At 38.8% G+C, this 15,497-nt stretch overlaps 1 protein-coding gene and 1 long non-coding RNA gene across 6 annotated transcripts in view; both read left to right on the forward strand.

The window, feature by feature from the left end:
• Positions 1-15,497, forward strand: part of brsk2a (BR serine/threonine kinase 2a) — a 321,319-nt gene that overhangs the window by 94,786 nt on the left and 211,036 nt on the right. The window lies entirely within an intron of this gene.
• On the forward strand, positions 13,355-14,473 carry LOC120481159 (uncharacterized). Its single transcript, XR_016150662.1, has 5 exons — positions 13,355-13,494; positions 13,595-13,656; positions 13,742-13,822; positions 13,926-14,038; positions 14,153-14,473. It is a non-coding gene; the product is annotated as an uncharacterized LOC120481159 (long non-coding RNA).

Genomic DNA, 15,497 nt, shown 5'->3' on the forward strand with positions numbered 1-15,497 from the left:
TGATGGTTAGGTTTAGGTGTGGGGTAGGGTAGTCTCATATTAGGCGAAAGGATTTATGACGCCTTGGGTTCGCGTGAATATTAACGATAACGGGTGCCATATGCGTAGTATAGTGGCGTTTCGTCATATAGCGTTCTATGTGACGCTAAAGGATGAGAACGGGCTGTTTAGATTTTGGCGAATTCATATGAATTAGTACAATCTCACTGGTATGTTTTCATATGATCTGCTTACCACCCTTTCCCCCCAATGGTTATGTTTAGAGGTGGACTTTCATGCCCCCCCCCCCCCTCCCCCCCATCACCCCTCACATCTTTTGTTATATGGTTTTGTATTTTAAAAAAATCCACATGAATATGCCACCAAATCCCCAAAAACTAAAATATCAATGAATTGCCATGAGAGTTTTGAAATATCTTTTTTTTTTTAAAGTTAAATATTTATATAACTCCCAACTCCAAATTGCCTATACCCAAAATGTTGTTCCAGGCCCTGAATCATGTAATACTTTGTGAAACTGTGGTAAGCTGTACACTGTGAGTATATTGGGGTCTCAACCCTAAATTTCTTGTTCGTTCTTCGTTTAGGGGTAACAGAAGGTTCAACCGTTACCATGAGCGAACATCTCAATGACCCCCACACTGCTGAGATCGGCATATAGACCCCTTTTGGGCCGACGTCACAGTTACGTCACGGCGCTAGCTGGAGGCAAAACAAAGTGAAAACTGGAGGCGGCCAATACAAACCAGCACAGATTCGGCTACATAATAAGGAGCTTAAATTATTGTTACCATTATTAAATGTCATCTTGTTGTGTTGTTTGGTGCAAGAATTGATGAAAAATGAATATGCTGTATCTGGAATTTTTATTTCTATAAAATATTCACATCATTAAAATCGCACTGTAATGTCACTCTTTGCATTGTCGTCGTCTCGGCGCTGGCTCGGCAGAACTGCGGATCATACACACAAGTCTTTTACAGGACCATATAGTTATAGGCATCTAAAGATTTATATGCTCTTAATTTCTCTTTACGATCAGTTTCTCTATTAGGTAGGTGTAACGTAACGTTAATCCTAACGTAACGTTAATACTAACGTAACGTCAGATCGTCCATGCATTGATTGAGCGTGTAGGCGGCTACGGGTCGGCCAATCTGGTTCCGTCTGTTAAAAATAACTTTTGGAAATAACAATCGCGGTTCTGGACACTGAGTGACCTTACACATTAAGATAAAATCGGATTTTCTCCAGTCATTATTAAAAAAAAACAAGCTAACAATACTTGCTAACTAGCATTAGCGAAGCGGCCAGAGGGATCGTTCTGCCTCCACCTAAGCTCCGCCCACAAAAAAAGTCACCATGTTTACCAGCTGAAAAGGGGTCTATAGATGAATATTGTTGCTCACACTATCAAAATAAACATACAAATTACAGCAGTTAAGACAGACTGATCTCATGAAGTAGCGTGTGTATGACACGCCAATTCGTATTTTCATTTTTGGCGTGCTATCAAGACGCATAATCGCTTATAATCCCATAATCGGGGTTAATGGCATTTATGAGTCTTCCCCTACCATCCTAGGAAAAAAAAAGATCGCTCCCCAGATGTAGATCTACATTTTGCTTCGTTTCGTGCGGACATTTGACGGCGTGTACAGACACGCGGAATCACTCGGACGTTAATGGCGTAGGCATACACGCGGATAGCTCAAAATGCGTAGAGATAACACGTCACTTGACTCGAAAGTGGCGTGTATGTTTACGCAAAAGTCATGATGTCATGTTGGTTAAGAAAGCATCTGATCATAGTGATGTGGAAGTTTGCACAAGCTCTGAAATTCGGCACTTCAGTAAAGTCACGTCACGTTTATTTATATAGCACTTTATACAACGGATTGATTGAAGCCAAACGAGGGACTGAACAGAAGAAATGAACCGGAGAAGATTTCAATGTCAAAGAGGGCGGAGCCTCAGAGCCACGCCTACATTACATCATCACCAATGGTAGTCTGAATGCGTTTAAGTTGGCGTCGGCAAGCTGTTTCGAAACTCCTGAAATGAACTCCAAAAGAACTTTGTTTTGGAATGATTTTATTCAGTTATGCTTAAAGTATATCCGGGCCTTTATTCCAGACAGCAGCTTCTTTCCAAGCACTCCTGCACCAGTTTAATAAAGTTGTCTTGGGGCGTTTCTGTTGTTGACTGTGTGGTTTAGCAGTGTTTGCGTTGGCAGCGGTGCTGAGGGAGTGTTTAGCGCTTAGAAAAGGAGCAGATTCTCCACATGCTGTGGGTTGTTTGGGTCTTTACTGACGTGTTCTGCTTCATGCCGCTTTGATTAGCAAACGGAGACGTTCCTCTGCGTGAATCTCATGCGTCACGGTGAAAGTTTGGAGGCGAGTTCCTCGTCTGATTCCGACTCATCCTCTCGGCTCTGAGGAGAATCGGGGTGGGGGGTGTTGAAGCGATCTTATACGGCAAATGATGAGCCCAGAATCCCTCACCGGTTACATAAAACGGTAAATTATTAAGTTGCTGATGTGAGAGAGGGAAAAGCCCCGCCCCTCAACTGCACTCCGCCAGCCAATCAGAGCGCGGCACGGCTGTATTTGGGTCACGGTAGTGCGTTTCTTTTGCGTGGTTGGCAGATGTATTGTGCTGTAATCTTCCCCCAAAAAAAGAGATGAGGGGGGTTAGAGCTGCCGTCTCTGAAATATACTTACTTCCCATTTCCTTCCTCTTCATCAGGGCTCTTTTGTGATAAGTGCCTGACCCAAATAGACAAATAATCAATAAAATAGCACTTAATTAAATTCTAAACAGTAGGTTTCCATTGATTTCTTACCCCTCTGCTCAGGAAAGCTGCAGTTAGGCAGGGAACGAGAGTCCCAGATTTAGGAGCGCTGGGATTTGCAGCGGGGAAAGATTTCCCTCTCTGGTGATTGTAACTGATTCATTTTGACTGGTATGATAGCAGCCGCACTGGTTTGTGTTACGGTACACACGGTGTGCGATTGGGTCGGGGACGGAGGGGAATTGATAGTGACAGATTCTGTGCACCTGTAATTAATTCTTGCTGTGAAGCTTTGATTAGCAGGTCATGCGTGCGAGACACACGTTCTGTTTCTTGCGTGCTTCTGTGAGGCTCTCTGCAGATTTATGTTCATATTTTGTGCTGAGAGATTATTTGTGTTCCTTTGAGGTGTCTTGAGTTTGTGACAGTTGTTTAACATTGAATGTTTCTCTCTTTTAAAGAAATTCACCTTTTATGATCAATGGTAAACCAGGACAGAATTTAAAGCATGGAAGAATTTCAATACTTAATAAGTTCATTCTTATAATTAATTATATAAAGAAGAACAAAAAATGATTTGGAGAAATATATTAATTTAATTACATATATGCATTGGTGGCATCTGCAAACAAATCTATTCCCAGAATGGTTTTAAATCAACTTTTAATGCATTTTTGCCTAAATGTATTATAAGTAACAGTATTTATGTTAATAATTATTAAAAATAAATATAATATTGTAAACAGTTATTTGTTAATGAGTTTAATTTTATTATGAATGACAGTGTCTATATATAGATAATTATTAATTATGAATATTGACACTCACCTAAAGGTTTATTAGGAACACCTGTTCAATTTCTCGTTAATGCAATTATCTAATCAACCAATCACATGGCAGTTGCTTCAATGCATTTAGGGGTGTGGTCCTGGTCAAGACAATCTCCTGAACCCCAAACTGAATGTCAGAATGGGAAAGAAAAGGTGATTTAAGTCATTTTGAGCGTGGCATGGTTTTTGGTGCCAGACGGGCCGGTCTGAGTATTTCACAATCTGCTCAGTTACTGGGATTTTCACTCACAACCATTTCTAGGGTTTACAAAGAATGGTGTGAAACAATGGCGCCACCAGGGGGTGGCCAGGGGTGGCCATGGCCACCCCTGGCCGACTCCTGGCCACCCCATTGGCCACCCCAATGGCCAGTATTAATTTTTGTAGCATCAGTTATGCATTTTATAAATAAGTCAAAAATATTCTTAAGTAAAAGAAGACGGGGAATTTATGTGTCGTGACGTGCTTTTTAAGTGCCAAATGGTACAGCAGCTTTTAGGTGTGTTTTTGCCACGTTTGGACAGGCAGGGATGCAAACAGCGCGCTTTTCGGCGCCTCCCGCTTTTTTCACGTCAGTTTGGGTGACAAAGTCATCTGAAGTCATTCCATAGCTTAATGTGAGGGACAGAAGTATATTTACATCGTTAAAGTATAAACTCGTTTTCCCTCCTCTGCGACTGTCATCATTCTCCATTCATATTCAAACAGCACGCGCGCCTCTTGGATGCACGGTAAAACTCTCTCCAATACGATATATTCACGTTATAAATGCATGATCTGTAGATAAAAGTCTGTATATTCGCATAAAATTACTTTATTTTCTTGGAGTTTGTTGCTGTTTTTAAGCGACTCACTACCGATCACACATACATATCACAAGGATTATGAATCGGCATCAAACGCACAATAACTGTGAAGGAACAAATCGCACTTGGATTTGTGCGCTCAACATTTCTTCGATTTGTGACATGAGCTTTTAAATGCACATTTATGAAGCGCAGTGCTGCTGCACACTGTGACTCCATGTTGCTTTGAGCACATCATTCTGCACCCGCGATGTTTTTCATCATGCAAGAACGGGCTCAATCATGGGTTTGCGCACTGAAATATTAAAAGCCAATATATTTTGTTATACCTAGCCTGCTCAATACATTTTAAATAAGCATAATTTAATTGTATATAATTTATTTGTAGTTTAGGCTATGCACTTCTGAATTCTTGACATTAATATATAAATATAAAATTGTGACATGATTGCCTGATTGAATTTTAAAAGAGAACTAATAGTAATTTGTTTTTATTAACATATTTAGATTTTATAAAATTACTGTGCAGATTTTTTCAAGAATTACTTTTTGCTGCTGATGTATACATTAAGTGTATTAAAAATTCATAATACATTTATGTAATATTTAAAGGTGTTAACTGTAATCTTACACTGCAAACTAATAACTTAAAAATGATTAAATTCATCACAATTATGTAAGTATCTGGAAATTTGCTGTGGGGCAAGGACCCTTATATATCATATAATATATATCATTATATACAATGTAATATATATTAGTTGGGCCCTACTAATATCATAACATTAAATATTACACAATAAACCAAAGTATATCAGTAGGAGTTTCCTTAAGTCTTTCTGATAGTTTTCTACAGGCTGGTTTATTACAATTACATTATGGTTTATACTGTAGTTTTGGTGTGCCACCCCAAGATTTTAACTGGCCCCATCTGGCCACCCCTACGAAAAATTTCTGGAGGCGCCACTGGTGTGAAAACGGAAAAACATCCAGTAAAAATGCTTTGTTGATGCTAGAGGTCAGAGGAGAATGGGCCGACTGATTCAAGCTGATAGAAGAGCAACTTTGACTGAAATAACCACTCGTTACAACCGAGGTATGCAGCAAAGCATTTGTGAAGCCACAACACACACAACCTTGAGGCGGATGGGCTACAACAGCAGAAGACCCCACCGTGTACCACTCATCTCCACTACAAATAGGAAAAAGAGGCTACAATTTGCAAGAGCTCACCAAAATTGGATAGTAGACTGGAAATATGTTGCCCGGTCTGATTGTCTCGATTTCTGTTGAGACATTCTGTAGAGTCAGAATTTGGCGTAAACAGAATGAGAACATGGATCCATCATGCCTTGTTCCCACTGTGCAGGCTGGTGGTGGTGTAATGGTGTGGGGGATGTTTTCTTGGCACACTTTAGGCCCCTTAGTGCCAATTGGGCATCGTTTAAATGCCACGGCCTACCTGAGCATTGTTTTGGACCATGTCCATCCCTTTATGGCCACCATGTCCCCATCCTCTGATGGCTACTTCCAGCAGGATAATGCACCATGTCACAAAGCTCGAATCATTTCAAATTGGTTTCTTGAACATGACAATGAGTTCACTGTACTAAAATGGCCCCCACAGTCACCAGATCTCAACCCAATAGAGCATCTTTGGGATGTGGTGGAACGGGAGCTTCGTGCCCTGGATGTGCATCCCACAAATCTCCATCAACTGCAAGATGCTATCCTATCAATATGGGCCAACAATTCTAACGAATGCTTTCAGCACTTTGTTGAATCAATGCCACGTAGTATTAGTATGGTGTTCCTAATAATCATTTAGGTGAGTGTAAAATTGGTAAATGATAATTTGTTCATGAGTTTCATTTAATAAAATAACTTCAAAGAAATAATTTAATTACATTTCAAGTAATTGTAGTAATTAATTAAACATAACAGTAATATTAAAACAAGTATTATAAATGACAGCGTATATTTAGATAATTATTAATAATGAATATAATATTGTAAAAATGATCATTTAATGTTATTTTATGAAAATATTATTCTATTTTAAGTAATAAAAGTAGTAGTCAGACAATAACAATATTAAAACAATAATACATTTTTAAGGCGGGCGTACACGGTACGAATTCTGACGGTCGGAAGATCGTATGTCCAGGCACACTTTACGAGTGAGTTTATCCGAAAATCTTACGGAGGCAGTGATATACGACACGATTTTACGACCTGCTGAATTCCGAAGAAATCGCACGACGTTCCGCGCTAAAAACTCTCTCATAACTCTCGCATATAAAATATTGATACAAGCCGTGATTATTTTGCTATAGGCTCGTTTTCAGCACCGGGAAACGGACGTCCGGTCACCCTTGTGTGTGTGTGTGAATTTAAAAACGTAGTTACGGTAGGCTACACATTCAAAAATAATATTTCAAGCTCTCTGAATGATTAATTATCCGTTTAAACCACCTCATGTGAGTGAGTGTTTGCAATTCATTTTGCTGCGAGAAGCTATCGCCGTGAACGGGGCTTGAGTGAGCTTGAGCGAGTTGTGAGTGAGGGCGCGGGTGCCAGTGCGGGTGTTGGCAGATCCACATAATGGAAAGGTGACAGTATCTGGATTTGATTTTTGGATTAATGTCACACTTTAGGAAGTTATTAAAGTGGTTCGTTATATATTAATCTTATTTCCAAAACACAAGCTTTGAACTTATTTCGGATTTTTATATAATTTCTTTGTTTTTGTTAGTTTTTGCTTGTTTTTCGTAGCAATATCTGGCAACATTGTTCTGTCGGCATTAATAAAAAAAAGCTTAGGCTGTAGACAAACTGTAATTGCTTTTAGGAAGATACAAACGTAATGATCATCGTGACGTGTAAGAATCTGTAAGAAATGTATAACAATAGCAAAATAGCCTACAGATGTTACAGAATGATATATGCCAAATACTGGCCAGTAGGAACAAGGCAGATGCTGTTTAGTTAACCCAAAGACATCATAAAAACATTAATTAAAGCAGTGTTTCTAGTAGTCCACACCATTTTCGTCTTTCTTCTGTGGATTTCCCCAGCTCCTGATTGGTCAAGTTTAGATAGATCGACAAATCGACACATTCAACCGCACACACCTCACGAATGCAAGCCGACAGCTCCCGAAATTTTTCGACATGCTTAAAAATTATCGGGAGGTTGAGAGATGCTCGGCTCGTATCTTCCTCGCACACGATACGAGCCGCGACATGCGAGCATAACCGATTTACACGCGATTTCTCCCGAGTGAAAAAAATCATCTGCGAGCTCGTAAAACAGCAAAAAATCGCACCGTGTACGCCCGCCTTTATTCATAAAGAATTAATAAATGCAACATTTTGTGATACCATTTCAAAGCAACACATTTCTTCTTTCTTTCTTGTGCTCTTTCTTTAAAATGACACTTGATTTTTGTTTTATTCATGTATTTATTATTAATTTTTTTTTATTTTATGTTTTTTATCAAAGGCAGTGATATTCTTACTTTATTGTGTGTGACTTCAGTGTCCAAAAAGAGTCACGGTATGTTGCACCATTAAACATGACATCACCAGTATCTTGTAAATGTCTTTTTTTATGTCGTCTTTGACAGAAAGTCTTACAGCCAAAAGGTTTAAACTGTCTTCCTGTCAAACAGCTTCATATCCACCCATCATATTAGATCAGCAGTGCACAGTTCACCGCACAGGAGTTGTTCGAGCGCTCATATAACCAGGCTCCTGCTCTTGACCATTGCAGTGTAATACATTTGAACAATTTGTTTGTGACCTCTAAAGTTATTTGAACCACAGAAATTCTTAAACTCACCATGACTGTGTTTGACTGTGTCAAAGTGTGGCGTTCGGTCAGCACCATGTGTCAGAGATGATTTCTCACCTCATGTGAGAAGTACGCAAGAACGCAAGGGTGTTATCGTGTTGAGGTCATTTGTGAATCGGTCATAACACATAATCTCGCTCTTGAATCCTGATTGGTGGAAGCTGCTGTTTGGTCTATGCACAAATATGAAAATATTCCCTATGCTATCCCACATCAAACCGTATTTGAAGAGAAAGGGTTGTTTTGGGTCAGTGGATAAAGAGTTTTATGGGTCATGGATGTGTAGTGTACCTTGACTTCATTGACTAAAGCCCTGTTTGACTGGACTATTGTTTTCTTCTAAAACGTAATATTTCATATCTGATCTGACTCGCGACTCTGAAACAAAACCCACAGAAATCCCGCATACGGCCCAGCCACAAATCCCTTCTTTAATTAAATGAAAGTAGGTGAATGGATTCAATCTCGTTTGTCAGTGTTATTGGGTCTTTTTTTATCAGATGGGACTCATTTGGAAGACAAATTGCATCTTGTCCCTTCCTTCCTGATCACCAGGCGCCCCAGGGACTCCTTCTGAATGCTAACAGCCATGTGTGTATCTGATAGTGTTGAGGCTTGTGACTCACTGGCACCCTGGCTATTTGGCATAAGTCTAGTTTTAAGCTTTACGACTCACTCTGGCCCAAAAAACACCAATTTACTGTAGGAAGAGACTGGATGGCTGACATGTAAACCCAGTTGGGGTTTGCATCTACATCCACATGTTGAAAGTGCGTCGCTGGCCGTCAGTGAAACAAACAAAACAAACAAAACTTTTGCTGATAAATTTATCGAATCTTTTTCGAGTCATTTTGTTAATTTCGTTTGTTGAATGAACCAAACGACTCGAAAAAAGATTTGTTCATTTTGATGAATGAGTTTGAACAGGAGAGTCATGAACGCTCATCACAAAACAGAGCAAGGCGAGCATTTGAGCTTATAAAACTCAAACTTTTTTATTTATTTTTGAAATGAGCGATCGTTTCGCTAGATAAGACCCTTATTCGTCGTCTGGTGTCATTTAAAGCCCTTTGAAGCTGCACTGAAACTCTCATTTGGACCTTGAACCGTTTGGTTCCCAATGAAGTCCATTATATGGAGAAAAACGCTGGAATGTTTTCATCTAAAACTTTCTTTTCGACTGAGGAAAGAAAGACGTGGACATCTTGGATGACATGTAGATGAGTAAATTATCAGCAAAAGTTATTTTTAAAAGTGAACTACTCCTTTTACCTGAGCATCAAATCAGTGTTAATTTCATTAACGAAATCTATAACAAAAGACTTGACGACGCAATCCATCAACCAGAACTGTGACTATATAATCATGCAATATTGTTGACGAAAAAGACAAGACTAAAATAAGCAATTTACCAAAATCTCTCTCATACCAAAAAAGGGAAGGAGACAAATTATCACAGACTTTTTAACAAGCCTCTATTGACTCTCTCATTCCTTGAATATGTATCATCCCACGCTGCAAACTATTCATTTTAAAGTAGTTCAACTGCATTTAAGAGGTACTATTACATTGCTAATACATAATTACATAATCAACATACATGGCACATTCAATTAACTGATACACACATCATATATATATATATATATATATATATATATATATGAACATATAAATGTAAATCTGAGTATATAAATGTAAATCCTGAATATATTGTTATAACTCTGAACATATAAATGTAAATCCCAAATATATAGTTATAAATCTGAATATATAAATGTAAATCCTGAATATATAGTCAAAACTCTAAATATATAAATGTAATCCTTTATAATATAACATTTATACATTCAGTTATAACTATATATTATATAGTTATAACTGAATGTATAAATGTAATTCTGAAAATGTAAATCCCGAATATATAGTAATAACCAATTTTGAGACCAATTGCATCGAGCTGGTCTCTTCAACAGTACTTTATTAGCTTTTTTAGAATGTTTCTTTTTAAATTATTACTACTGTTTGCACTCCTGGTCCGATGTTTCGTTGGCGCTGTACTTGTATTTTGTCAATGACAATAAAGTGAATCTGATCTGATACATATATACTAGGGGTGGCACGGTTCACAAAACCCACGGTTCGGTTTGTATCACGGTTTTAGGGTCACGGTTTTCGGTTCTGTACGGTTCTTGTTATTTTTTCTTTTAATCTTTAACACTCCAGAAATGTACTTCAGCATGTGATATATAGCTTAATTATCCACACTTTAGGATACAGTATTAAAAAAATATATATTATATTCATGCAATCATGCACAAACTGAATTTGACTCTTTGACTTTAAGCACATTTTGGGACTATCTCAGAGGAAAGCTAGGTGAGATTTAGATACAGCAAGAGAGAAGAAATTGACATGCTTTTTGTTTATTTGGCAAAAAAAAGGAGAATGTGTATCACTATCTCTACAAGAACTTGTGCATTTTTATCACATAAATCTTATTTACACAAAGAAATTAACTTTCATGTATCAACTGCTAACTTTTGTAGCTCTTACCAAAATTCTATATTTTAAAAGAAAAAGAGAGGAACTCTTAAAACACTGTCTTTTAAATGTCAATATACATGAAACCTCATTGCCTATAGATAATTTAGCTATAGCAATAGCAAAGGCCATAAACATAAAGTGAAATTTAAGTTCAACCTCAACACAAAAACAGTACTATCAACAATGATTCTATTCCCAAAATGTGAGGGTACTTTTTTCCACTTAAAATTAAAGTGCAGGGTTTGGAAACGTATGACTGGAGCTCTTATCGATACATAAAGTGCCACTGTAGTTAAATTAAAATATCATAACATGAAATCCAAAATGTTCCCACACACCGGACTTACCATAGACTTATACGACGCTGGCGCATCCTCCAACTCCCTCATCTCTCCCACTTTCCATTTCTCCGCGTGCCGTGACCTGCAGCGCTCCATACTCCACTTTTACTGGCTTGTTTATTAACTTGAACCGGCGTTGCACAGAGCGATCGGTAATGACATCAAATACCGCGAAAGTGATGAATGCATACGGAGCCGACTCGCGCTAGATTGATGTTATTCACCGATCGCTCTGTGCAGCGCCGGTCCAAGTCGAACAAGTTTATGTCGCGCGAAAAGAAAACACACGTCACATACTGGCACGAGGTTACATTGCGCATGCGTCGAACCGTGAGACGCACACACGCTCCGAACCGAGACAAGCGAACCGAACGGTTCGGGTGTTTTTTCATGTACCGTGCCACCCCTAATATATACACATACACAGTCAAACGAAAATTTACTTAGGGATCTCCTGTGACTGACTATGTATTTTTCATTTGACTTTATGTACTGAACCGTGACACCCGTACCGTGACGGTTCGGGACGAATTCCGTTACACACCTTATATTCAGCTAGCTCATGCCACTTTTTTGATTGTGACATTCACAATGATTCATGTATGTGCCTTTCTTTTCCTTTCCCCCAATATGTTTTCCGCGCACACACACAGTTAACCCATTAACCCTGGAGGATTCCATCGGCGTCGCTAAAGGTCACTCTCTTTCCATCATGCCTGACCGTTACTCTGACAGACAGTCGAGGGAGGTGTGAGAGGAGCGGGTGCGCACAGCGTGGCGATATATGTCAATGGCTGCCTAATTTTAGATTACTTTCTTGTATGTACTGAATTAATTTAAGAATTTTATTTCCCGCTTGTAATGTTAGTCAAGATTTCTCGCACCAAAACAATTTATAATTTAGTTTCTTATGACCCTCTTTCTGACCCTTTGTATTGAACATGAATGAAATGCTGTTGGCGACTCATTTCATGGCACTTTTCGATTACCAGTGCCGACTCGACTCGGTTTTCGTTGCGTTCTAGTCAGAATGTGAGTCTGAAACTGCTCCATAGGGCTTTGATTATTTGGATCATGTGGATATAGACAAAATTTCAAGTGTCACTATATGACGTCCTAGGATGAGAACGCGTTGGATTTAAAAAAATAGCCTTAAAACAAGTTTTTTTTTTTTCGTTGTAATGCACCAATAAATTATTAACAATAAGAACAATTGATCTCATGGTACACTTTTAACACACTGCTCTGTCCCTTTAAATCATCCACATGTAAAAGAGATCTGTTATGATTGGCTAACTTCCGTGTATCAGCATAATTCACACTTTCGTTCATTAGAAAGTGCATTAAACACTGGGTTCCAACTCCAATTACTTTGTGCAGATCATCATATCTCAATACATGGAGACTGAACACACACACACTTTCTCATCAGGGTTTTTCCCCATGATTATTTCATCTCGCATAATCTTTGCGAGACTTGCGGCTGTCAAGAGCGCCCGTCAGCCTTGTGTGCAATTTACAGAGTTGACAGGCAATTTCGCAATCGTTCATCCCATTATTTTCATAAAATATACATAAACTCATGGAGTTTAATAGCCTCCTTATCTTCGCTACTGTCTAATTTATGGCCAAATTAAATAATTATGTGTATTAGAGTAACACAGAAAATATAATATTTTGACTAATTTGTCCAAACCCGTCAAACCGAGTGTTTGAACATCCAGGAACTAATGCAGGTCGTATCTCACTGTGGGGAACAGCCGCCCTGTATTTACATGCACTGCGTCAAAAGGTGTGTATACGGGAGAATTCGGACAATGAAAATGTCCGCTAAATGTGCTGTTTGGCAGGGATCTTTGGAACTTTGTTATGCGTACCTGTAAATGCCTGTAAAGGCCCGAAAACAGGAACTTGTCTGACCACATGCTGTTAGTTGATGGCTTGGCTTTTTAAATGCTAATTTGTTTTGGGACTGGCAGCTCAAGTTTGCCCCTATTCCCCTGCCCCCCTCATTAGTATTCAGGAAAGGTGATAGGGTTTACATTGTGTCAATCTTCAACAAGTGTTACGGAGAGCAGAGTGGAGATGTTAGTCCTTTACATAGGGACAATGTGGCTATTAAATCTCTGAGTTCGAACGAAAACAGACTGGTGTATAGACTGGTGTATATGGCAAATGAAAGTTTGAAGAGGATATTTGAAAAGCTGGAGATGATGGACATGAGGTTGTATAAGATGAAGGCTGACATCAATGAGCTCAAAGAGGCAAAAGAGGAGCCTGCTTCAAAGAAATTAAAGAGAGCTGGGAATAATTCTGTTGCGGTAAGTTATTTTCTGACCATCACGGTGTCTGCTTAACTTTGTGTGCTTTATTTATAAATGTATTCGAATTGAGCCCTCATACTATGTTGGATTTTTACAGAAAGCTGTATGGAGATTGCACAATGGGAAAAACAACATACACAAATATGACCCACAGACAAGGTATATCTTTAAAACTATTCTTTCATAACAGTCTTTTCTTCTAAATTATATTTTTAATCAACCTTCTTTAATTACTGCTTCACAGTCTATCCTCCCCCCACAACCTTGAGGTCATAACCTATCTTTTTAATGGCTGTACCAGACGTAGATCCTGCTGTTGTTAAAGGTAAGTCACAAGAGAATGTACCAAGGCTACAACTATTTAACTGTATAGATTAGTTAGTTATAAATAAACATATTCTCCCCCCTCTCTATCTCCACCTCTCTAGTATCCTGCTATTTTGAAACTGTTAGAAAGGGTTACAGGATGGCCCAAGATGAGAACAAAGACAAGATGGAGGACAGCAGGATCATTATGCTCATGAGACAAAGAAAAAGAAGAGTAAGTATAAATACACATAAATCTCAGTAAAAGCCTCAGCCTGGGAGAGGCTCCCATCCCAACCTATTTGATATTTTCAGTGGTTTAATTACTTTTTTCCCTCCCATTTTGCAGCTACTGAGCTGCAGGACTGGGGTTCCCCAGACAGAGGAAGATGCATCTATCTGGAAGACTGCAACAGTTGACCACATGTCTGAACAGTAGGATGCCATCTTGGATGGAAAGTCGGTGTGGGTTGTTCGGGTTATTATATTGTTTTACATAATTATACACATGCCTTATATATTATATGGGGTTATTTGTTGTATGACTAATAGTAAAATGTATTCTGTGCTAATGTTTTTGTATTATTATTTATAGAGTTTTGACTGTGTGTATATAAATATATATGTCATGTGCCCAGTGTCATTTACAAATAATAAAAATAACAAACTCAACTTTGTCTATCTGATTGTCTTGACATTATAACCATGAACACCAATGGCAATGAATATTAATAATGAGTAATAATAAACCCAAATGAGGCCATAAACTGGACCAATAGTGTGGGGGTTTAGAGGAGGGACAAAGCATTGAGCACCCAATCCTATGTAAGATCTCTGACCAATTGAAGGAGGCCACTGCCTTGTGTCCCAAAGGTGTGAAATGCTAATGTTCCCTTGCATTGACCCCGACCTGGGGATTATTCACCATGGTAACTGATGGCCCTAGTGGCTCCCTGCTGTGCTCCAAACTTGGTACATATCCAGGAGTTTTCGGGATTGTGTGACGGGACAGCAAACTCCCGTATACACACGTTTATTTGTGGAGTACACAGGAGTACTCAGGAGTTTTACATGCCCGATTACAGCTCTTTTCACGCAGTGATGACCAGTTAATGCATTTAACTATACGTTTTTTTGCCAGTAATCATCATTTCATTTCTTTAATCCAATATTCTGCACTACAGAGCCATAACGGCAAAAACTTTCTATACTGGGACATGTTGCTGTTCGAGAATGAGAAAGGTTTGCAAAGTTACAGAACACAAAGTCACTCCGAAGGGTGTTAATCTCTCTATCAGTGCCAATTATTTCTGAACTCCATGAAACTCCCTGTTTGAGTTGCGCTAGTAATGTGTTGAAACTAGCGTTTATGGTTGGGGGAGTGACATTTCCCAAACACGCTTGTAGCAGTTGACCTGACCAATCGTATTCGTAACGCACTGGACCAGCCGACCAATCAGAGCACACTGTGCTTTTCAGTAGGAGTGGCGTTATAGAGACTGGAACTGAACAGAGCGTTTCTGACAGACTGGGAAGAGAGGAGCTGCAACAATGGAGATAATTTGTGAAAAATCATGTGCTTTTTGAACATTCAAGCATGAAATCCTATTCTAGTAGACCCTAAAGACTACATAAAAACTGTGTAAAGGGCATAATATGGCGTCTTTAGCACATTGATGAGTTATTTTTTATGA

This window comes from Pimephales promelas, chromosome 25 (assembly GCF_988280905.1).
Source record: "Pimephales promelas chromosome 25, fPimPro1.hap1.1, whole genome shotgun sequence".
Lineage (NCBI taxonomy): Eukaryota > Metazoa > Chordata > Actinopteri > Cypriniformes > Leuciscidae > Pimephales > Pimephales promelas.